This window comes from Pipra filicauda, unplaced genomic scaffold (assembly GCF_003945595.2).
Source record: "Pipra filicauda isolate LSUMZ 115617 unplaced genomic scaffold, ASM394559v2 scaffold161_size1661140_pilon, whole genome shotgun sequence".
Taxonomy (NCBI): Eukaryota; Metazoa; Chordata; class Aves; order Passeriformes; family Pipridae; genus Pipra; species Pipra filicauda.
The window spans coordinates 1,004,767-1,029,101 of record NW_024104118.1 but is presented as its reverse complement, the minus strand read 5'-3'; the positions used below and the strand labels follow the sequence as shown (position 1 = coordinate 1,029,101).

The 24,335-nt window shown below is 43.5% G+C and overlaps 1 protein-coding gene across 9 annotated transcripts in view; it reads right to left on the bottom strand.

Annotated features, from left to right (window-relative positions):
* Positions 1-24,335, bottom strand: part of PEAK1 (pseudopodium enriched atypical kinase 1) — a 112,710-nt gene that overhangs the window by 36,631 nt on the left and 51,744 nt on the right. For 8 of the 9 annotated variants that reach the window (XM_027712274.2, XM_027712282.2, XM_027712278.2 and 5 more), the window contains one exon: positions 9,476-9,561. The exons of the other annotated variant lie outside the window; for it this stretch is intronic. The gene's annotated coding sequence lies outside the window, so the exon portion shown is untranslated. The remainder of the gene's footprint in view (positions 1-9,475; positions 9,562-24,335) is intronic. 9 annotated transcript variants of the gene reach the window in all.

Genomic DNA, 24,335 nt, shown 5'->3' with positions numbered 1-24,335 from the left:
ACAGGGAAAAATCTGCTTGATCACTATACTTATATTTTCTACACTATGGACAACTTGGAAGCAGCCCTTTGCTGATGCTTCTCTCTTCTTACATAAATTTATGAAACCATGTAACTGAAATGTAAAAGCAAGTTGCAAATATCATTCTTCTCATACATAAAGAATTAAAACTTTGGCAGCTAAGCCCTGTGTTACTGAAAGCAGAGAGAGAGAGAGAGAGAGAGAAATGCCAATGACTGAGACTTTAGAGTAATTCTCTTGACTAGTTCAGGACCATTGACCTTTAATTTTGTCCAATAAAAAAAATGCAGGAAGAGGATATAAACCCGAAGATTAGTGCACATTGCTTTCACCAGAACTACTTAAACATGAGACAGAAAACTAAGAGCATGTTTACTCTCCTAAATGCAATTGAGATAATTTGTTTTAGCTTTGAATGTGAACAAGCTCAGCTTAAGTGAGAAAATATGTTCAAGCAATTCCAAACTCTGCCATTTTAGCACTCCTTTCATCAGAGTCAAATGATAACTGGAGAGGTATTTTGGCTGAAGGGACAGGCTGGACTGATGTCCTGGAAAAGTGAGATAAAAATACTGTGGAAATCTTTCTAGAAAGTCACTGTTTTTTCTCCTTTTGCTTACCACAGTGGCCATAAACCATTCTGATATCCTCAAAACAAAGCTATGGATTTTTAGTCCCTGATTTGTTTCACATGTAGCTTTTCTACCTAACCCCTCCAGAAATAACAATTGAAGAAGAATTGAAAATCTCTTTCAAAGTGAATCTTTTTATTTCCTGAAATGATCAGCCCTAAGTAAAAATCAAACACGAATCTGCTGTGCTTTATAGACATTGGAGTATGCAGGATTTGAGAGTTTCATGAATTAATGCCTGAAGATTTTAAGCCTCCTGAGCCAAATCCGCCAGTCTGTTCTCTTCGTCACTGTTGCATAACTCAAATTATTGGAGAGATTTTACTGAGGTGAAAGAATCTGTATGTCCACTGCTACTTCTGTAAAGACAGGCACTGGAAATCAATAATCTTCTATTCCCACAGACCTTCAGGAGGAAATATCCTTGCTGCTCCCCCAGGTGCACTGAAAGGGCATTGATAAAGCCCTGTGGCCCCAGATGCAGCTCTCCATGGACAGCTGTGCTGGAATTCACCACAGGCACAACTGGCTTTCATCAGCGTGGCAAACAACAGCCTCATTAGCAGAGCTGACACGAGCAGGGATTTGTGCAGGGATTTGTCAGTCTCCTCACGTCCTGCTCTGGGTTTTGGCAAGGGGCTGTCCTGTGCTGGCAAACCAACAGAGCCATCCCGATCCAACAGCAGATGGGGCTGAAGCCTAACTCTATTAGTGCCTTCAGACACAGCCGTGCTACCAGGGCTATCATATTTCATATGCTGACTAAATATGTTTCCAGACAAAGCTTTTTGCCAAAAAGTCGGTGCCAAAAGCTTTCTCTGTATGACCTAAGAGATAGAAAGCCTGCCAGGCTGAGATCTGCCTTTATTTTATATATACAGAGTAAAATGCCTTTGTATGTTTTTCGATCTCTCTCTCAAGATTTGTTGCTTCAACACTTTGCAAGCCCATGTATTGTAAGCAGACAAATTACATTAAGAAACAATTCCCCTAAAACCAGAGAGAGAGCACACATACTACAATTTTATACTCTGGTTAGCTCCTTCCTTTCATGTGTTTAACAAATAAAAGGAGTAAAGTTACATTAATGGGAATCTAAACTAAATGGGGTTTTTTTGAAAATATACATAAAAGCTCTGAACAAACAATTTAAACAACAGGCTTTGTGCATGTGTGTGTGCTTTAAGATTTCACCCTGTGATATTATTTCTCTGAAAGTGCATAAGCTGCACTTGCTCTGGAACCCCATCAAAAGTCAGAGAGCTTTATGGTGTTCCAGGCTAAGGAAAGCCAGGGGAGCAATGGGAAAGCTCTCTGCTGCACATTTGTGGTACCACTGGCTGTGCTGTGACCCTATTCCCTCTCACTGCCTCAGACACACGGATGCTGAGCAGTTTCCCTCTAAGCCAAAGGAGAGCTCACCCCACACGTGAATGGGAACTGCAGGAACCTCAGCAGAACCACAGCACCCCAGTGGGAATAACAACTCCAGCAGGGTGACAGCTCTGTGCAAACATTCACCCCACGTCCCAGCACAGATACCTGGGGACTGTGGAAATGCAGATGGGTGACTGGTACACGGAAAATCCATAAGCCATGCGTAGCTATTTCAGATCTTTTGCTCTCCAACAGCCAACAGAACTGGTTTAAACACAACCACGATGCCCAAGATGATTTGTGACACAGTCTGAGACAGAAGAGCCACTGAGTTCCTGGGTCTGTGAAGCCCAGCTGGGTTTCCAACTGGCTCAGGCACCCGCAGGACGAGCAGTTCCTGCCGCACGCCCTGACGCTGCCTGCAGCTGCAGCAGAGAGGAAACAGGCACCTTCCAACCAGAGGAAATGGATCTTAAGAAAACAACCAAAACAATTCAAACATTGTGCTACTTTTGCACTTGGAAAGCAGCAGCACTCCTACGCTATTTCAAATCAAATCCATAGTGACCTTTATAAGTCAAAACAAGCATTTGCATGCTAAAACAAACTGAGACAGTTTCTTCCTTTGTGTACAACTAAAAGTGATCTTTCGGCTGCTTTCCTATCTCTTTAGAGATAATACATTTGCTTTTTCATCTGCAGATTCCCTATTACGAGTGATAATTATGGTAAGAGTGATTAGGAGTGATAACAGAAATGAAACCTTCTTTCAGCAGGCTGTTGCTTCCATGGCTGTCACCGGCAGCTGCAGCTTGGCAGGGGGCAGCAGAGGCCATCGAAGGGAATGAAAATGTACACAAATACATGGAAACAATCGCCCTGACACTGTTCATTGCTGGATTCCTACGCTACTCTCCAAAACAAAGCAGGTCAACAAGAGATCCAGGCACTCACACCTCAGATCTCTTCAGCTGCTACTGATCAGGTATCTTTTCTTCCATAACTTTCCTGCTTCCATGGCAGCCTATGAACCAATGGAATAGGAATGTGCACTCTGCAGAGCTCCTGGCTCTTCTGCAATGAGTATTTCAGATGACAAAACTTATTTGAAGACAATCTCCACAAAATCAAGGCAATAACAAACACAGATGTTACATTAAAAACCAGCATTACACTTCTAAAGAAAGTATTAATAGCAAACACATAATATCAACAGTGAGCATTTCACCCTTGTATCTCAGTCTTTTACATAAGTTGATAAACAGAACTCTTCACAATTTATACAGGGAAGCACTGCAGTGCAGTGACGCTGGGGAACTAAAATTCACCAAGTGAGTCAGTGTCAGGAACAAGTACAGACAGACAAGTTCTGCTCCCAACAGCAGATTGTGACACTTCATTCATCCACTAAATGGTTGAGTCAGCACAGATAATTTATCAGCTTTAAAGGCCAGCTCGTTCTGTGTGTAAATGAGACTAATGCTCCTCGTTTCAGCAGGTACACAACTGCACACAGCAGGGCTCAGCCTGGCCCTGTTGAGTTGATATCAAACAGACAGGAACATAAAAGCATATCTCACTTTGCAGGTCAGAGGGAGATGACAGATTCGGAGCTGCAGTGCAAAGATGAAGCAGGGATCAGCTGAGATACCCTCGTGTCAGGAAACTGAACCCGGCTCAGCAATGCAGAAGCATTTCTGTGGCTCTTGTTTGTTGACATCATCTTTGCTGAGTGCATGAAGATAGTAACAAACATGCATTTCAGGCATTTTCCCTTTGTTCTAGGTAATTTCAGGCTGTCAGGTCTCCTTTGGACGTGTGCTGCCTGAATCACAATGAAGGCCTTCTCCAGTAATACTTTATACTAAAATAATCCAATTAAAAGGAACTTAATTGGCGTGCAACATTCCCTACAATTTCAACATTTTAAAAATGAATAGTCTCAGTAAGTACCAGATGGTGACACGCACTAATTAATCAGGCCTGCTCAGTGAGTGAGCACATGGAAACGAATGCACCTCTCAGACGGGGCTGCAACACCAAACAGCTCCCCCCAAATGACGGTGTGTGATATTCCTGAGCACTCTGTGGGCTCTTCTGAGATCACCAGGTACTGGGACAGGTTTCCTTTGGTTTGTTCTCCTCCAGGGAAAAGCCATTTACCTTTAGCACTGCTGTCCCTGAGAACAGTTTAATGCAATTTTTATGCTGCAGAATGAACTGCCCTGATCAGCCTCTGTCAGCAACGGCCCAGTGAAGTGCTCCTGCACAGCCCACAAACCTCTCACCACTGTCAGACACGTCCTCAGACTGAAAACCCAGCCTGGGTTTCCTATATGGGAGTGCCCAAAGGCCACAAAACGACCACAGCCTTGTGGTTTGTCTGAAGCACTTACAGGCACCTGGACAGTCCCTGATCGTCACCAACCACAGTGCAACCCTCACACGGCAGGAATGGAGGGATGGGGACTCTTTGCCAGTGTCTGATTTCTGTGTCTTCGAAATTTTAATGTAATTGTAAACACTTTAAGAGACTTTTTTTTTTTTAAAAAAGCTGAAACTCTCCAAATTCACACCTGCAGGTCCCTCTGGGGGGCAATGGGCCGTAGAAACGCTCCCAGGGACTGTCAAGGAATGGGACTCGCCCCACTCAAGGGAAAAATGTGAAACCAAGGGATGGGAAGCAGCACTATGGACTGCTGCAACTTTATTCCCAAAGTGAAGGATATTTGCTAAATATCAGCTCATCGTTGTACCAAGCCAGAGCTGTGACTGGCAAAGCACAGATGGGCACTTCCATAAATGCTGGGCATTACCATTTTTGTTTAAAAAGTTCTATTTTGTTGCAGATAGTTTTTTTTTTTCCCAGTTTTAAAGTGTCACGCTGTATTTTCTCTCATTTAAAGGGAGTTTAAATGACATAAATATTTCATAATCCTGAGTAAGTGAAGGAAACCCTTTAAAACATGTTTTTTTTTTTTCCCCTCCCTAAAACTTGCAAGGATAAAACAAGATAGAAATGACCAACGAACTGGGGCAAAAGCCTGCCTAGGGCTAGACAATCTGTGATGCTTCAGAAGAAAACAGGCATTTCTCTGCAGTTTACCTAACCCAAAGAGATAATGCCAGAGAGCAAGGAAAAGGCAAGAAATATCCTCGGGATCTGCCCAGGTAATCTGATCAGATTCTGCATCATCACTTTGGGAGCACACAAAGCAGTAATAAGGACAAGCTCTCCCCTCTGGTGTTGAGGCCCAGCAGGCCAGCCAGGGCATGTATTTGGATATGAACTCTTCTGAGCCTCGGTGATAAGAATCCTTGGCATTCTGAACTGGAGAAAACTACTAAAAATATTTCTTTTCCTTTTGGAAAAATCACCATTTAGCATCAACACAACTTAAATTTATAATGACCAGACATTTATATATTCATATTATAATGATCATTCAAACAATGCTGCAAAGTATGTTCTTTAGGAATACTTTTATATTTACATGGAAAATTAGTTTTTGTTTTTTACTTTTTAAAAAGAAAACCCCAGTGAGATAAACCAGACTACAAATTGTTTACTTTGCTTCCTAAAAAGGGCTTTACAACGTAGCAGCAAATTAAGGTTAAGTGCATCAGCTGGAAGTAAAAAGCACAGTAATAATAATAATTTTTAAAAAATATCCTCAATTCCAGTGCATTAAAGTTTCTCTCAACTCCATTTAAGGAAAATTATGAGAATTAAGCCCCTCACAGTATATCAAAATTGCACCTGTATGACTATACCTTGAGCAATCTAATTATCTTTGATTTACCCTTCCTGGGCTCACTTGCAGTTCCGCCCTTTGATCTTTTTTCCTGGTTTTTAAGCAGCATGAAAACATTCAGAAGAACAAACTTTACCCAAACTCTCCAGAACGTGCTCACAACGACCCAAAAAAAGCAATACCTGAAAAACGTGATGGTGGTTCTGCGGGCAGAGAGGCAGTGCCAGCTGTGGTCACCCTTGTGCTGAGCCCAGCCTGGGGAGCAGAGCAGTGTGGATCCTCAGTGCAGGGGGGGAGCAGAGCAGTGTGGATCCTCAGTGCAGGGGGGGAGCAGAGCAGTGTGGATCCTCACTGCAGGGGGGGGTCCATCCACTCTGCACTTTCTATTTATTTAAACCCCCCTCCCTTGCACTGCTGCAACCTCTGGCTCCAAAACCCTTTGTGCTGATGCAGCAAAACCCACAATTGCCAAAAAAATTTACCCATTGCAGTTTAGCAATTAACTCGTGGATAGTGAAATACAAAACAGTATTTGAAAGGATAGGAAAGAAGTTACCAAAAAGCAGCCAAACACCCGCTGTGGTGTCAGGGCAGGTAACTCAGGAGAGAGCTGGTGGATCACAGCCAGTGTGAGAGGCAGCTCCAACACAGCACTGCCAGCTGGGAACCCTCCAGAGGTCTCAATCCCCCTGGGAGAGCCTTAGCAGTTATTAAATATAGAACTGGAGAGAATTAAGTTTAAAAATAAACCCCACTATGAGCCATTTTAAAAAACCCCGAGATATTAAAAATAACCGATAAATTATGAGCAATAGCACAGCAGGGCTGGACTGTGCAGAGCCAAGAACTGGGCAGAAATTTGGGAACCAGGTGGCTGAGCTACACAGAGTCCTGAAGTCCCTCTGAACCAGGCACTGGTACAGCCAGGAGCTGAGCACAGGGTGAACGGCACAGCTTTTTGATCATGACTTCTGTGAAGGAAACTCGCTCTTCCTACCAAACCACGGGCAAAAGAGAAATGGCACAATTTTATTTTAAGCTTTTAAGAAGTTCTCACCCATTCCTAACCGCAGGACATGCAAATGGTGCAACAGAATATGCAAGGGAACCAGCAGATTGCACATTTTCTGTGTGAGAAAATCAATGACATGATTTACCGAGTATTGTGTTCAGTTCTATTTATGACATCTCAGGAAGAAATGCTGCATAAAACAGCCACAAAACTATTTTAATATGGGAAGTTTTTCATCCTTTCAGTGAAATCCCTTCAGATTAGGATAGTTTAGTTCAGAATGAGACAAATAAAATGATATTATATTAAATGATCCGTCACATAAAGCAGACAGACTGGGTGTTCCCATTTAGTATCTATCTCAGAAAAAGAACAATAAACTCAATGCAGCATATTTACATCTGCAAGAAGAAAATTATTCCACATAAAACACATCCTGAAACAAGCTGGCACTGAGATCAAGAGGTTGATGGATTCAGAGGAACAATTACACATTTATACTTGGGATGAGCCACGGACAGTTGTATTAGGTGGGGTAAACCCACAGCTCCCAGTTTCAGTGCTTAAACAAAGCATTAACCATTTCAGCTGAGAACAAAATTCACTCACTAGATTATTCCAGTGTTGACCATTTAGGAAGTCTGGGCAGCACTAAGGGCAGGGCCACTCCACGCTGGAGTCTGGGCATGATTCTGTTCTTCCTTTTCCCACATCCTGCTCTTTACTTTCAGTGGTTTTAGTTTCATACAGCAAAATAACTAAATGGTGCAATAACACTGACATCCCATTATCTCCCAGCAGTAAGGTCAGGCCTTCCTCTCCTCCTCCTCTCACCCTTTGTCACTCTTGTCCCAGACTTACAGCTCAGCCCTGGAACATTCCTTCTGCTCATTTCTGCTTTTTGTGACTGCACAACCAGGTTTGATATTGGGCAACTGGGGCCTCAGCTTTGAGCTACCTGGGCCAAGGGACTGTGTCACCCCAACACATCCTTCAGTGATCCAAACAAATCCAAAGCAATACCTGAGACAGGCCATGGTCATTCCCAAGGTAAGGAAGCCACCTGGAAGTCTTACTAAAGATCAGTACTGTTTGAATGTTTTCATGCTACAGGATAGAAACATCAGAATAAGGTTACAGAAGAAAGAGAAAAAAAAGGCATTTTTCCTCTACAACTAACCTAAACAATTTAACTTTTGAAAACACATACATTGCTATTTTATGGTGGAAAATATAAATAAAAATAAGCCTGATACTGATACCTCATTCACTACGTGGAGCAAGTGCCTGGAAGGGGCCTGAATCTTTGTAAAAGCTCCTTCATTTTCCCATTCCACAGCAACCATCTCCTCCCACTGCCATCTGCTTGGAGCACTCACTTTGCCTTGTTCCTCACATCCATGATCAAAGACAGCCATTCTAATTTGAGGACCTCTTTGATAATCTTGAGAAACGAGCTACAGGTAATTTTTTGGTCATCAAAGCTGGTTCAAGCAGCTTGCTCTCTCTCAGGCTACTCTCCTAATTAGTATGTCATTTATTCATCCCAATAAGCTACTTCACCAGGCACGATGGATGTAAGAAATTTTAATCTGCAGCCATAAGCCACAGCAGTGAAATGAGTGATGAGCTCTCAGTCACAAGGTTAAAGATATTAATGTTTACTAGTGTTGAAGTTAATAACAATAACAGATATTCTTAAGTGTTCAGCAGTAACAACAGACATTCTTTGGTGCTCCTTATGCTTTGCCCTGAATCCATCCCTGTAAAATGGGAAGCCACCACTGATAAGAATGTTAATAGGAGTAAAAAGCACCATCATAGATGAAATTCAGAAAAGGCATTAGCAGGTACTGGAATTGTATGCTTTTAGCATTCATAATAAGAATTGATTTTTCACTTGTTCTTATGATTTAAGTGTTGTGTCTGACAGTCACAAAAACCTGCCACAACACACCAGTGTTCCAGGCACACCACGGGGGGCTCTGTGATGCAGCTGTTTCCCTCCATGGTGACAGAAAAGGACAAACAGCCAAACCCAGGGCACCCAACAGTCAGTAATTAGCTTTTCAGGCTACCAAAAGAGACATGATGTAGGGCAGGGGAAAAAACCAACCAATCACACGAAACTCCAGTAATTTATTTTAGACCATAACATCTGATTCCATACTTTAATAAAAGAATCCATACATGGAAGAGCTATGCAGTGAAAGCATCATTAAATATCATCAAGGACAGAATAAGAAAGGAAATGTAATAGAAATTCTGTATTAGTTTTTATCCTTACAGCCAATGACTGGTTTTTTGCAGCTTGGGAATTTGCTTGATTTACTCCATGAGAGAAGAAATACCCTCCATTTTCATAGACAGATGGCTTAAACCTATCAAGTATGGAAACCACTGTAATTTTTAGCCAGTGCTGTAAGAGGAGGAAAGGGGAAGGAGGAATCATTTGCTGCTCCCAAGAAGGTTGACTTCAGGCAGGAAAAACCTGCCCTAGGAACCCATCTGCTCTGTGGGCAGCAGGAGCAGCCACCTAAAAGGAAGAGGTGTCTTCTCACAGCCAGCCCCAGCAGCTGGAGTGGAGCCTGGCACAGCCCCAGCAGCTGTTCCTCCCACCCCTGGCCAGCCCTGCTGTCCAAGCACTCCAGTACTAATTAAGGAGCTGCAGATCATACCTGGAAATGCCAAACTTGCAGCCCAGCCAGTGCTCACTCCAGGGTCAGGACACAGCAGGAAACAAGGCTGAAGCATAGCAAACAAGCTGTAGCAAAGGAAAGACAAAGAAAATCAACACCCATATTCAATTCTCTTTCTTTAGTTCTTTTTTTTTACAGATTGAAATGTTTTCCTAAAGGAGCTGATGGCCAAACATAAATTTTGCTACTTGGGCTTGACAGAATCCTGAGAATGCAAAGCTTTTTCTAATCCAGAAAAAACACAGCGTGAATTTTCTACTTTTGTACTGCTGAGATAACTCAATACCAATCCACAGGGATCTGAAAGTAAAAGCAGACTCACACTCTGAATTCCTCACCTTTCAGACGAGGTTTTTATGACAGAATACTTTATTAGCAAACAGGGCTGCTACGAGTCCACACCAGGAACCACACCAAGCCCAGGGCAATTATCTTTTGTCACTGCCAGCCCCAGTGAAATAGGAAAGGCTGCAATTACTTGCCCTCTTGGAGGGTCTTGAGGGAGGTTTATTCCTGCCCTAGGCAACACTGTGCCATTTGGAACTAAATTGTCTCTAACAAGAAGGAGTCTAAGAGAATAAGCAGCACCAAGTTGCAGGGCAGCAGCAAAACTCTTCCCACTGCCCTCTGCTGAGGTCCTGGGCTCAGTCCCTATATACTTAGGAGACAACACCAATATGAAGAAAATGGCTCAGGAATCCAAATCAGGCCTCCTCACCACTGCTCCACCAACACTGCCCAGGAAGGTGATGCCAGGTCTCCCACGGAGGGGCCACAGAAGAGCCCCCGTGCTCTCTGTAGCATTAACCTTGCAATTCAGACACAAAGTAAGTCTGTACTGCAGGTTTTGAGGTTATGGGCTCAGCCTTGGCTTAATTAGCCACGGTGGCAGGTTGTGGTTACACAGACAGGGAATGGGATCCTGGCTGTTGTCAAAGGGGAGCTGCCACAGCAATCCCAACAGCTCTCACTGCAGTGTTAGCTCCTTGCTTTTGCTCCGTACTTAACAAGCGCTACCGGTTCTACATTGCTATTTTTAAATAAAAATATAAATAAATTCAGCTCTCAAGTCTTCCCTCTAAAGGGAGCTGCCCAAACCTCCAAGCACTCCTGTGAATTGTTATTAGCACCCTCGGACTGTTGCTCTCCAAACACAACACGGTGTTCCTGGAGCTTCATACCAGTGACAAACCTGCTGGAAACAAACCCTTCCACTCCTCAAACAGATCCCTCCACACGTGGTGTCCAGGCATTGTCCTTTTAAATCCAGACTGGCACCCAGAACTCACGATAAGGGTGTGCTCATGCCTTCCACAAGCTTCTGAGGATCTTCACTTCTCTCAGTGGAGTCAGGCAAGCCCTGCCCAAACTCTTTTATTCCCAGTTTACAGTTGTACATGATAAATACAACGTATTTGCTCCATCTTTTTTTCCCAATATACCCAGGGAATATCTTTGCTTTCAAATTTCCTGCTCTCCCTATTTACATTTTTTTTTAGGCTACTCATAAATAAACCCTGACTAATTTTAGGACAAAGATTAATACAGAGCCTCCTACCTAAACCAGTTTCAGACTTGTCACCTCTATCCAGGCCTAACCCACAGAATATACATGGCATTTTCTATGTTGTTTCTTAATAACAACATAGAAAAACGAAATTAAAATATATTAGATTTAAAAGTTAATTTAGCCTTTTGTATACTTGTTAACCAAGGTAGCTATTGCTAGGTCACTAAACTCTAGCATTTGCAAAGAAGACACAGAGAGGCATGAGGAAGACAGGACATGTGGGGTTTTGCAAATACAATGAATTTGTGGTTTATTTTCAAGATATTTTTTTGGTTTGCAACAGTATCAGGCTTTCAACAGAGAAACCAGTCTGAGTAATTCAAATAAAGATTCAAAAGTTTAATTTTTTGGTTTTCAGTGATTTGCAAAAATATTTTTTTGGCATAACCAGAAAATTAGTCACTACTAACTTCACCCTCTATGGCTGTTTTAAGTAAAAATCATTTCTCATTGTGCAAATGTCATCTTCTTAAAGTCAGCTGTTTTATAAAGCCTTTTGTTGAAACGAGGTATGTTAACAGGGATCCCAAAGACTTAATTTTGATAGAAACTGCAGTATGTCAAGCTCAATAAAGGCAGCAGACTCATGTCTGGATGCCAGAATACAGTATGTAAAAAAAAAAAAATGCTTAAGTTGAATAATAGAATATTTATCAGTTGCTTATCATGCCTGGGTGCAGGTGTAGGACTTGGCCCCTGGTTGCTGAGGAATGGCAGCAGATTTGCTCTGTGCTGTGCAGGTTCTCAAAACACGTGTTAATACAAAGATTTTCGCTACATAAAAATACTCATTTCTCGTTTTTTCTCTCAGTAGAGAGCAAAGTAATTCCCTAACTTCCATATGGTGTGGCAGGAACAGGAAGACTAAAGAGGAAAGTGGGAAGAGAGGAAGAGCTGAGAGCATTTCCTGGAACACGCTGGTTCCAAGGAGCAGCTTCACCACAGTGCTCCTTCCGCTCCCCTCCGGCCGTGCCAACACCGGGCCCTGGGGCACAAACCCCGCAGTGTTCCCGTGTCCCAGAGCCCGCTCCCTGTCCCTCCCTGTGCCCCACAGGGCACAAACCCCGCAGTGTTCCCGTGTCCCAGAGCCTGCTCCCTGTCCCTCCCTGTGCCCCACAGGGCACAAACCCCGCAGTGTTCCCGTGTCCCAGAGCCCGCTCCCTGTCCCTCCCTGTGCCCCCAATGCCAGGCCCTGTGGCACAAACCCCGCAGTGTTCCCGTGTCCCAGAGCCCGCTCCCTGTCCCTCCCTGTGCCCCAGTGCTGTTGGAAAGCAGGTGCACGACCAGCCCAGAGCTGCTCCTGCTCCGCTGCCAACCCCGCTCCGGTGCCAAAAGCCAGGCAGTCCCAACACACTGCGCTGCTGTTCCAGCCCAGAATCCTTCCAAGGCTGATACAACCCACCAGGCTGAACAAAAGGATGGGTTCATAGCGCTAATTAGCATTGTACAGCCAGAAGATAGACTGTAGCCTCTATCTCTAATGTCCTATGTCAAATTTGTTCTCTCCACATAAAAGACTGGTACATTAACCATGTCTTACTTTCCCATTTTTCTCTTCAGAGGAGCTGGCTGAATTGCAATGCACGGGGATAGACTGAAACGCTCAGCAGATGATTTCGCTTAAACCTCAAGTAAGACAAATGGGCCGAGCTCCTCAATGCCGGCCCTGGGACGTGTGGGCGATGTATCACATCCTACAAGGGACGGCATTTGGAAAAATTCCCTTCTTGCTCCTCAGCCACTGCACTCCTTTAATTACCTGCTAAACTTGGAGAAAGAAGAACCGGGAAGGGAAAGGGCAGAAGAGACTTGCCAGAGATAATGAGATGGGTGCTTGCTGAGCTGAGGCAGCAGCACCGTTAGTGCCTGAGCTGCAGGAGGCACAGGCGGGTCCCTCTCCCTGCCCAGCACCAACCGGGGCTCTGCAGTCCCTCATTTTAAGTAAGACATGAAGCTCGAGCAGCAAGTTCACTACCTGAGTGAGGGGTTTGGTTTTATAGCCTGTGATGGAAGAACTAGTCTGAGGCTCTGGAGATGTAATAAAATACATTCTGCCTCAAATCTCCATTAACCTTTAATATGCCAGGATCCAGAGACAAGTAAAAGTCTCTAAAGGTCCCTGGAATCTTACTGCTTTCTGTGTTTCCCGGTGCACACTTCATTTTTACACTCTAAAAACAAAGCCTAAAGAAATAAATTAGGAAGAGCTGGCAAATTAATTTTTTTGAAGTCTGATTTTAGTCTTTCCTGCGAAGAATGTGATTCAAAAACTCTTCTAGTTATTATCATCCAACAGCTTTTTTTATGGATGGATTTGATGAGCTACTCCACACCAATGTGGACAATATCTTTGTTTCCTTATAGATGTAAACAAGGGACCATTATCCCAAGATCCAGCATTACTCCTGCTGCTAAACATACTGGAAGAGTTCTCAGGTGAATACACACTTTCCTTACAGTGGTAACCAAGTTGTGACTCTCATAGAGGTCATGCATCAGGTATTTGGCTTGAAAGTTTTGCACAACTAAAGCACAACCGAGAGCATTATTTTCTTTCAGTATTATTATTGTAACATATAGGGGTAAATGTAATGCCACAAGTGTACAGCTTTAATTGAAATGTAAAGTAAACTGTTTGTTGATAGTCTCCCTCGGTTCTCCTTTGATAATTATGAAAGTAATTCTATTAACTGCTGTGCCCAAAACATGTGGGGAAGAGACTGAAATCACTATCTGAAAGTTACAGTATCACAGTAGCAGTTCAGGGTTAAAAATCACATAAATAGTGCCTTCTTTAAAAATACACCTGTATAGTTTGCATATTGCAGTAGCAGAGAAGTATGTATTATACATATTTATAAACACACACACAAAGGGAAAGAAATTCCCAAGCATTAAATATATTGGTACATTGCGAGATCTTCAGATCGAGATCCACACAAGGCATACTCAACACAAGCAGAATAAAAGAGGACTTAAAACTGAGAAAATACGATTACAAAAGAGAAAAACCTACATTAATAACGAACTCCTGGAAGAATTAACTTAGCCAGCTTGTCCAGTGAAAGCTGTAAAACTACAGACCACTGTAGAAAGCAGCCTGTCAGAACACAGGCAGCAAGGATGCACCAACACCCAGCTGGACCCTTGTGGATCCCTGCTGACTCCAGGGGAGCTCTGCCCACAGCAATGGTTTTTGGAATGATTCCCACTCTGCCCTCACAGTGGGTCTGTTGTACCAACCCCAACAAGGGGAACATTTCACCACCACCCCATTTGAAAGGCTCACCATGTCACACAGACCTACACATCACGTACAAAGTTCCAACAGACAACTTCCAATACAGAAAATACAGTCCCTCTTTTAAAGAAATAAAAGTCTTCAATTCATAGAGTGACCTCGTGGACAGGAGCACATGCATTTCTGGCAATTACTTTATAGGGGAGAAGGGGAGAGGTTATAATAATGTTATGAGCAAGGAACTTCCAAACCCAGTTCTAAAATTATCTTCAGCTTTGACAAACCAAACCTCTATCCCCCCCTCTCCCTTTTGCTTATTCCTAAAGCCTTTCTTCCTTCTCCTCTAGTGCTTAATCTGATCTAAATTCTCTCAGGATGTCAAGGGGATAAATACTGCTATTAGGAGCTACCAGTTTCCATTTGCTTTTTAGAAATGGGTGTGTGACACTCTGGGGCATTGCACATGCTCTTAGGTATGCACAGGATACCCTGCCATAAAGAGACAATATGCAGAGAAGTGGAGGCTAAAACGTTTTTGCATTAACAGGAGGACCCTCCAAGTGGCTCTCAGAGTGTGCTCCAGGCCCACTTAATGGTCCCACAATGTCAGTATTCCAAGCAGAAGACATTTAACTCCCTTTCTCTGGGACCAAAGTACCAACACAGGAATCAGGTATTTATCCAATGCTGGTAACAAGATTTCTACCTGGCAATTTTCTGCAACTTAAATGTAAATGATGCGCGAAAAACGTATTCTTATGAGATGTTAAACACAAGCCAAGTGTTTTATCAGAAAAGTAGGAAACACCCCAATGATCTCTGTGTTTTGTCATCATGCAGCCCCGAGGTGCCTCCAATTCCTGCCAACCCAGCAGCAAATAATAAAGAGCCAGTGCAGCTTCGAAGAAATTACGGTACTTTCTTATGAGCATTCAGAAAGAGACAGCCATGAAGCATTGCCTTGCTAAATGTTATAAAAGTTCTTATAAATATTCATGTGCAGCATTTGTGCTCTGAGTATTTAATCATTTCTTTACAAGAAAGGAAGAGGGGGAAGGGAAGAAGAAGAAATTATTGTTTCTTCAATTCCACAGGGTTCAAGGCAACAGAAAAGATGAACGTGCACAGGTGATCTAAAAATTAGTCATCACCGAGCCCAGAAAAGTACAAACAGGAGAATTCTTTCGGGGAGATTTTTTTTCTCCATTACATCTGAAGTTTTACAATAGTTTGTAGGTATCAAACTAATGATTTTTTTATAATTTGGATGACTGGTATGTTGATCATTTGAGTTGCCCTGTCGTTGGCTTTTGAAAAACAAGATTGATCTGTTGCTTCTGTTGCTTCACATTCCTGTGAGGACAGACTGAGCTGGCTGTACTCTGCACTTCCAAACCCCATTGTCCCAGGTAAACCCAACAGAAGACAAACTCAGCTGCTGGTGAGGCATTGTCCCCCTTGGACACTTGATCCATCTATTCACAGCTGTTGGGAGCTAAAATAGCAAGACTGAAAGCCCTGCCATCACCCCCTGCAGGCACTGCATGTGTAGCTTTATTCCACGGCACTCAGCCTCTTGATCAAGCCTCTCAGACTTAAAGTTTATCAATACTGCTGTGAATTAATATAGATTTCTGTAACACATGCTGACAATACAAAAGCCTGTTCACAAGCGGCTTGTGCACAAAAGAGAAAAGATATTGCAAAACAGCTCTGACATAAAATTATAAACCTAATTGAAAAGCAAAGAGACATAGAGTAATAACATCTGAGCTGCTCAGAAATCACCCAGCAGAGGAGGCCTCCTGCCTTGCTGAGATCCTGCCTCCAAATCAGACCAAGAAAGCCTCTGACATTGTTTTCCTTAACCTTTTACCCCAGGAACATCACTTCTGGCTGGACACACGTTACACTGAGGCTTTGGGTACGAGTACCTTTGCAGTACCTTTTCAGACACCACACTCTGCATGTCCCTCCCCACTCAGGATGCTACATCTGGAGGAAAAAACACCCATCTAAGATGCTTATTCCCACAGACCCAGTTCCTTCACACACACCTTTGCTGGCAAGCAGACCTGGTGCTGTCTGAACAGGTTGGTACAGCAATAATAACAGGGGAAGAAGCTGATTGCTGTGGTACTTGTGGTTCCCTGTTGGATCAGCCAACTCAGATTGCTGTCAGCTGTACCTGTCTCTGCTCTCAGGTGAATTGGACAACTCTCAGTAGAGCTACTCCAGGCTCATGCCATGTTGAGAAACACAAAGCAAAATGAAAAGTGGTGCTGCCTTTTACTTCCCTTGAGAAAACTGCCTCTTGCAAATGGCTTTATCATTTTCATTATATCCTGTTTGATTTGCTTTACCATCTTGACTGGAACAATAGCTAAGACATAATAGAAAAAGATTTTTCCACAGGCTGGTTCTAATTACATTAAATCTCTAGTGAGATAGGACATTTAAATAAGAAACAACAACTGCAGAGTCTGAGATAATGACATACCGAGATACCAGGCTTTTTGAGAGAGCCATTAAAATGATGCATGAAGCATTACAGCGCACTCCAATCAGGCTGCAACACGAAAGCCATTCCTTCTGTGACACAGCACTGCAGAGAGAGGTCAGCAGTTATTGCACTAAATGTGCAACTCAACAATTAGGAAACATTATCCCTCACGCTGAAGTTACAACACAGATACAGGCTTAAACTTCTGGATGAGGTGGGGTAGTTGGGAATGCAGGGCCACGGTGGGAATAATCACCTCATGAACCACAATGCAGAGGAGATTCTGAAGAGCTCCTGGGTTTTGTTTCAAGTTGTACCTTTAACATTTTGTCGTGATAATTGAATTCTCTCAATTATTTATGGAAAACCTATCATCTTTAGATTGCTGGGAACCACTGAAATACAGACATGCAGAATGCAGACTATGGCTGTGTGGCCTACAAACACAGTGGAACCTGTCACAGTCCCACAGTTTGTGTGTTCAGTGTTAGAGCTGTGGCACAGCTGTGCCACCAACACTGGTGCTTATGGGGCCCTGCAGCAAATTCCCCTGCTGGAAATCAAAACTGAGGAAAGGGAACTTATGTGGGGTGGGAAAGGCCTTAATTACTTCCCCTCTGCCTTCTTTTCCTTTTGCTAAGTGCTAACCCAGGCTAAAGGGAAGGAGAAGGATTGGCCTGTGAGAATGATGTGCATGAGAGGGATTGAGTGCACCCTCAGTCAGTTCACAGACGAGACCACGTTGGACAGGAGTGTTGATCTGCTGGAGGGCAGGAGGGCTCTGCACAGGGATCTGGACAGGCTGGATCCAGGGGCCAAGGCCTGCGAGGTTCAACAAGACTCAGCACTGGGTCCTGCACTTGGGTCACAACAACCCCCTGCAGCTCCAGGCTGGGGGCAGAGTGGCTGGAAAGCTGGAAAAGGACCTGGGGGTGCTGCTGACAGCAGCTGAACAGGAGCTGGCGTGTGCCCAGGTGGGCAAGAAGGCCAATAGCACCCAGCCTGTGCCAGCATCAGCGTGGCAGCAGGACCAAGGCAGTGACTGTCCTCCTGTGCTGGGCACTGCTGAGGCTGCACCTCCAATCCTGGGGTCAGTTTTGGCCCCTCACGACAAGAAAGACACTGAGGGGCTGGAGCATGTCCAGAGAAGGGCAACAGAGCTTGGGAGGGGTCTGGAGCACAGGTCTGATGAGGAGGAACCAAGGGAGCCTGGAGAAAAGGAGGCTCAGGGGGGATCTTCTGGCTCTGCAACTCCCTGACAGGAGGGGGGAGCCAGGATGGGTCGGGCTCTGCTCCCAGGGAACAAGGGACAGGAGGAGAGGGAACGGCCTCAGGCTGTGCCAGGGGAGGGTCAGGTTGAATATTAGGGAAACTTTCTTCCTTGAAAGGATTGCCCAGCCCTGTTGGCACAGGCTGTCCAGAGCGGTGGTGGAGTCACCATCCCTGGGGGGGTTTAAAAGCTGTGTAACTGTGGCACTTCGTGGTGGACCTGGCAGTGCTGGGTTAGTGGTTGGACTCTGTGATCACTGGGGTCTTTTTTAACCTTAATGATCTCTGATTCTATAGTGGGGGAGAACAGTTCATCAATTCTCCCTACTCAAAACTACTCACTGGTCTGAATAACTAACATCAAGCCATGTTTAAGTGATTCACCTATGACTAGAGCTGACACAGGTCTGTACATACAGATCAGGTATCAGTTACTTTTTTCAGCTGGTTTTTCATAGTAAAGTTTCCAGGAAATTAGCAAGATACTGAGGATTAACAGACTTACTTTCAGTCAATAAACAGAATCTGTGATTAAAAATTCTATACTCAGAGAATATAAACTTCCACAGCAGCAGGTCAGTAAGTACAGTATTTTTGTCTAAACAGCAAAACAATAATTCTCTATTAATAATCAAGTACACAAAAAAAACCTGGAAAAGTTTATTTCAGCACACAAAATAAAATTATTTCCTTGGGTGTATATTCTACACTTCAGACCTGGACCACTAAAGTGCTCTTACACAAGAATTGTCTGTGTTCATCCAGTGCTGGTGCCAGGGCACTGCAGGGTGATTGCTCACACACAGACAGCTCAGCACTAAGAGTTCTGTGACCACATGGCAAAAGCATTTTCTAAATGCAGCTCAGGTATCTGCACATTCACTGCTGGGGATGCCTGTCTGAATAGAGCCAATCTGAACAGCAAATACAGACACGTGCAACTATTACCACCTATGAAAATATTTAATTTGCTTTTAATAAAGAAGAAGGAATTTAACTTGTACATCTTTCCCTACCCACTAGTGTACTCACTAACTTCCTTTATAAGACAATTTAAACTAAAATTAGATGAAGATGCTCACCTCCATGTACCCTCCCCACTTGTCACCTCTGAACAGCCTCAGCTTTCAAACTGCAGCAAATCCACCTGTGGATGGGGAGGAGGAGTTGATTTCTGTCAGCTCAGCAACAGAACGGGCTGCTGACCATCAGCAGTGAGCACCAACATCCAGAATACACAGAATTTTTCCTACCAGCACCAGGCAGCTGCTGTAGCTCTGTCACCCCCTGCACCTCAAGTAGTGTCAGGGGATTTCGGCAGGTGAAGAGCAACAAGTTTTCTGCAGCATCATGGCCTAGACAGATCCTGCTCTGACCCTCTCAGGCTCACACCCACTGGCCCCCCCTGCCTTCCCCCCCAGCCCCAGTTCCTGCATATCCCTTCTGCACAGAGATACCAACATGGAATTTTAATATGCAAACTAAACATAAGGCTGTTTCTTTCCCAAACAGAGTAACAATTTGAAAGCTTGCCAGTCTTGCTCAGGAGTTGAAATAAAGGCTGGCAACGAGAAGCTGCCCAGGTCATGATGACCCTAGAACTGAAGGGAGCTGAGGAGTCTCCCACAGCCAGGACACCCCAATGCCAGCAGGGGAATTCAGCAGCACAAGGGCAGAAACCAGGGAGCCTTTCTTCAACTAATGGGCTGTGATCTATGGCACTTCCAGTGCTGAATTACTGACTCCTCATCCACTGTTATGTCACATGCACTCCTGATTTGCCATCCAAGTTTCTTCCCACACAGGCTGCTGGTCCCTCATTAAGACCAAAATTTACAGAGCAGATTTCAGCTTTTATAGAACCCACTGTGCTTTCTAAAGATCCACCTTTTCTTCTAGTCAACTGAAATAACACTTTCTGGCTATGACTCCTGTGGGCTGTTTTCCCTTTTATTTTATTTTTTAAAAATTTATTTAGAACTTGCAATGCATATTTCTCAGCCAGACTGCTAAGGATGTTAATGAGATTTATCCACAGAGTCTCTCACTATCTGCCCCCTTTAATTCTTTGAGATACAAGTGCTTTTATGTTGCAGGAAATGAGGACAACAGAAAGCTGCAGATCCCATGAATGTAAAAATTGTCTTGAAGGAATGGAACAATTCAGCCCTAATTACAGCCAGCTGGAGCCTGCTCTCTTTGCACTGATACTCAGATAATTAACCAACTACTGACTGATGCAAGACTCAAGCACGTCACTACCATTCAGATATTCAAGGTTAATTTTTGTATCCATCACCAACATCAAGCTTAATGGACATCATCAACTCAAGTCTTGAAAATCATTAACATACAGTCATAGTCAGGCAAGGATTATTTTTCCTTCAGTGAGCTCGGTGCCATCCTTCTTTAGCTGCAGAAGAAGTGACTTTTCCATTAAAAAGGCAAACTCTTAAGTTTTGATTCATTTAATAACTGTAAATTCACTCACTTAAAGCCCTAAACTTAAACAAACCGAAAGAAGTCTGACACATTTGGAAGTCAGAACTGTTAATACACTCCTGGCTCCTGCATGTAACACAATATATGTTTAAATTGTGAGCCACCTGAACCGTATTTGCAGGAAAAAAAAACACCTGAAAGAGGAAGTCTTTCTCAATTCTATTTTCAGCAGTGCTTTTCCTGAAAACAGGTGGTTTTGGACAGATTCAATCCCTCTGATGGTTATACAGCCAGTCAGAGATGCACTGATCAGGGGGGAATGTTGTGTCACTGCTTGTTAGCAAGTGGCAGCTCCGGGAACTTTTATTTCTAGTTATGAATTCAAGAAATGACTGTGAAAAATCGGAAATCTTTCAACCTGGTAAAGATATTTGTAAGAACAGCAATACAGCACAGCAAAGGCACAGATCTGGGGTGGAGCTGTACAGCAGAAAACCAATGTCTCAGCAGCATGCCTGCAGTGTTCTCCAAAAATGTGGGTGGGGAGGCAGGAATCTAAAGAATCCGGATTAGGGATTCTTTTCTATTTTGTATTTTATTTCTCCTCACACCTTCCTATCTAGTATGGAAAAATAAAGAATCCCAGTTATGTTTGCACACAGCCTAAGTTCTGTAGGAAAAGTCTGAATTTTGTGAAATATCTCTGGAATGTCACTGTAATGTAAATCACCACGGTGCAAGTTAAAGTGTAATCTACAGTTTTCCCCAAGAGAATACACAGAATTTTTACTACCAGAAATGGAAAAGTAATGGAACAAAAATAAGAGCTTAGCGGAAAAAAAATAGGTTAACTCACATAAAGAATGACATATAAGACAAGGCTGAAAAAGAAAGCAAGGCAGGTATTTTTGGAACTATTTTGAAGTCTCTTTCAAGCCCTGCCTATTTGCTTGTGAAGTATTTTTGCTTAAAAATACGTATATGCTAATGTTCCTACTTAAGATAGAGATGATTGGGCTGAGAAAACTCCTGCTTTGGAAGAACAAAGGAAGGAAGACTGTGCATCAGCAGCACTTGGTTCTGTGGGCATTTTCAGAGAGTTACCCTGAGGAGAGTTAAGGAATCACAGAATCATTATTGGAAGGGACCTCTGGAGGTCTAGTCCCACCCTATGGAAATGGATGGTTGAGAGGAAAAGTCGTATTCCAGATACATTGAAAAGAAACACTTGGAATCTGAGAAGCCTCTAAAATTCCAATTATTTTGTGTTAAATGTGAGATAAGGGATGTTGCTGCTGCAACCCTCTGTATGAGGTGGGTGCTGCAGTGTCTGAGGGTATCCAACACTGCCCATAAAGTGGGGACAGGTGGGACTACCTGCATTGCATGGTTATTGCTTGAAGCAGGCTCAGGTGTGTTCATTATCTTTTTCAACACTGGAAGTTAATAATTTTCTTAATCAGCAGGATCTGAGCTTTGTTCGGGGTTTTTTTTGGTGTTTTTTTTTTTTTGTTTTGTTTTGTTTTAAAGAATGGGAATGTGTTTCCTGCCAAGGCCACAACACATAATAATAGACTAGAGAAGAATGAAAGGACCCAGCATGAAAAATAGAATGTAATTATCACCAACTGAACAGCTGATAAATGAAATGTCAGAGTGAAATACAGGAGTATCACATGACAGAAAGTTCAGAGAAGGTGAATTCGTTACGAATTTTGAACAAATGAAAAGCAGAGACCTCACCACAAGCAAAGCCTCTCATCTCCCCACCACTGAAAGTTCCCTGCTCCCACCATAATCCATCTGCCATCCCATCACAAAGAGCTACAACAGCCAATATGCAGCAGCAGAGTTGTTTGGATGTAACGGAGAGGAGCGTGTCCAAAATGAAGAGCAGCACTGGTTTGGAGCTTCACACACTTATGGGATGATGTTTCCATGTTGTCCCACTTATTTGAAGTTCCCAAGGACAGCCATCACACCAGCATGAATTCAGCAAACACAGCCTTTTGTGAGCTAAACTGACAAGGACAGTATTTTTAACACACCTGTGATGGGCAGATTTCAGAGACAAGCATAAGTGGAAGAGACTATTGCAAGCTAGTGAAAAATGGGAATTGCCCTCTGGAAAGAACTGCATACAAGGGACATGGAATAAATACTTTTATGTTATTGTTTCTTAGTCTGTCAGTGGTTCCATTTTGAATCAGCCTTCAGTCCTTTAAACCTCAGATGGGAAAGCCTGGTTGGACCTGACAAACAAGCAAGCCAGGTCTTGGGTCAAGAAGAGTCTCATTTCCTTACACCCCAACCCAAACACATCCTGAGTTCAGTATCTTCAGCTTCTTTTGAGATAGAGCTAAAAATCTTGGATTTTGAATCTTTCTATTGTTTATATGTAATTGCAGTTACCCTGTTCCCCTACCTCTTCCTTGTTTTAGCACTATAATTCCATGATTCCTGCAACCCTGATGGAGAAGGCAGCTGAGAGCACACACAGCCCAGTGCCTCTGTCCCCAGTGCTTCTCCAAACTGTAAATACAAATAAATTGGTACAGCAGTTGAAGTTTGGCAAAGCTGTTCAGGAATGCACAGAGGAAACACAGTACAGAAATGTAAAATCATTAAAAGAATGTTATTATGGTTATTATCTTAAAAATGCATTTAAGCCAACAGCCCCTCCCTGCAGGTACCTCACTTGATCTACAGCACACATGGATCCCACCAGACTCCTCTTCAGTGCCAGCATTTTCTGTTCCTTCCTTGTTCTACCTGCCAAGTTGTTCTAGTTACAGGGGCTGGGACCAGTTTATCACTATGTGGGTATAACCAAAACTGTGTATTCTACACCCTCTATGTCATTTCTGATGGACTGTTAATAAATGCATTGTTTGCAGCAGCTGCCCAGGGCACACCTGACACCTCAGGCTACAAGCTGGGTGTTAAAGAACCCTGTGAGGCAGGGCAGTGTTCTTTTGTTTTCACACCAATGTTTCAGCTGTGATAACTCCCCTCCAGGGAAGCATCAGCACCTTCACACCCAGCCTGAGGGGTCATCTCTGCTCATGGGCCACCTTGGACTGGCACAATAGGCAGCTGCAACAGCTAGACCATCAAAGATTCCGAAAATATCCCATGATTCACAGTTAAATCACCCACCATGGAACTCCCTGTCCCAGGGGAGGTGCTGGACATCCCCACCTGAACTTGAGCGTATATAAACTTTGGGTTTTGGGGCTTCTGGCACCACTCCTTGGATCCAGAGGAGGACCAGAACTCCACCAGGACTGCCACTCTGGACAAGACTATGATCATCACTCCAACAGGACTGTGACCATCATCTGGACCAACAGGTTTCCTTTCCTGTTACTTTGCACCCAGGGGGGCCACGTGGTGCTCAGCACAGGGGCTAATGAACACCCTTCTGTTCTTGTCCCAGGCTGTGGGGTTATACATCTGTCTCTGGGGGTTAAAACCAGTTTTTTATCTGTATCATTGCATTTATTGTAATCTTTTTAGTAAATTGTAACTGATTTGTAATCTCTCTCGAGTTGGCTTCATTTCTCCTGCCAGTTTACTTTTAAACCAGCACACAAGTCAAAAAGAAGCCAACAAAGGCTGGTGTTGTTCCTGGGAAAAAATGAGTTCTGGAGGAATAGTGGGCAGTTTCCTTTCATGCACACACAGGCTTGTGTTCTACACGGCAAGTTAACCTATGCAAACACGTTGTAGTGCACTGTCTTTTCAATGGAAAGCATCCCACAGAACGTGTGTGGGTTCTGCACATGGGAAAGGAGGCTGGGAAGGGTTTCAG